This window comes from Fukomys damarensis, unplaced genomic scaffold (genome assembly GCF_012274545.1).
Source record: "Fukomys damarensis isolate Sample0158 unplaced genomic scaffold, DMR_v1.0_HiC HiC_scaffold_38, whole genome shotgun sequence".
In the NCBI taxonomy this organism is placed as follows: Eukaryota; Metazoa; Chordata; class Mammalia; order Rodentia; family Bathyergidae; genus Fukomys; species Fukomys damarensis.
This window is the reverse complement of record NW_022900950.1, coordinates 7870603-7871671: the sequence shown is the minus strand read 5'-3', so window position 1 is coordinate 7871671 and position 1069 is coordinate 7870603.

Sequence of the window (1069 nt, the reverse complement as noted above, 5' to 3'; positions counted from 1 at the left end):
TGGCCATTTTCACTATGTTGATTCTTCCTACCCAGGAGCAGGGGATATCTTTCCATTTTTTTATATCCTCTTCGATTTCTTTTTTCAGAGTGCTGTAGTTTTCAGTGTAGAGATCTTTTGTTTCTTTTGTTAGATTGATTCCTAGATACTTCATTTTTTTGGATGCTATTGTAAAAGGAATTTTTTCCCTTATTTCTCTTTCTGTCTGTCTGTTATTTGTGTATAGAAAGGCTATTGATTTTTGGGTATTCACCTTGTATCCAGATACTTTACTGAATCTGTCAATTAAGTCTAGAAGTTTTTTGGTGGAGTTTTTTGGATCTTCAATGTAGAGTATCATATCATCAGCAAATAATGATAGTTTAACTTCTTCCTTTCCTATCTTTATTGCTTTAATTTCTTTCTCTTGTCTAATTGCTGGCAGAAACAGCTCCTTTTAAAGGCAGGCCAACAGGAAGCATCAAGCAATATTAGGGAGGAGATCAGATCTTTGACTATCTGAGTTCCTCCCATCACAAGGTCAAACTGAACAAAGTCCTTGAGCTGGGCATGGTGGTGCATGCCAGTAATCCCATAAAACTAGTCTGGATTACAGTGAGCTCCAGGTCAACACCGGTAATCCCATAAACCCAGCCTGGATTACACAGTGAGCTCCAGGTCAATCTCATCTGCATAGCTGAGACCCTCATCTCAGAAAAGCCAAATAGAGTCATAGATTGTGTCAATGCCTCAATGGTAGAAGAAGTTACTTTTCCAATGTCAAATGCCAGCGGGCTCCCACAGTGTATAACCATTATGTTTTAATATTAAAAAGTTGTTATTTGTATTTTCCTCAAGACAAAGCCATAGATTTGTGGAGACAAAAATAGTGTTGATTTTTTTTATCCTATTGCTACATGTATAGTTGAATCATTGTTCCTTGAACAATAAATAATTTTAGAAAGGGGATTTAGTGCAGTGGCACTGCATGCCCGCCTCACAAGCACAAGGTCCTGAGTTCCCCAGTACCAAAAACAAACAAACAAACAAAAACAACACAATAAATAATTTGCTTTATTTTAACAACTAT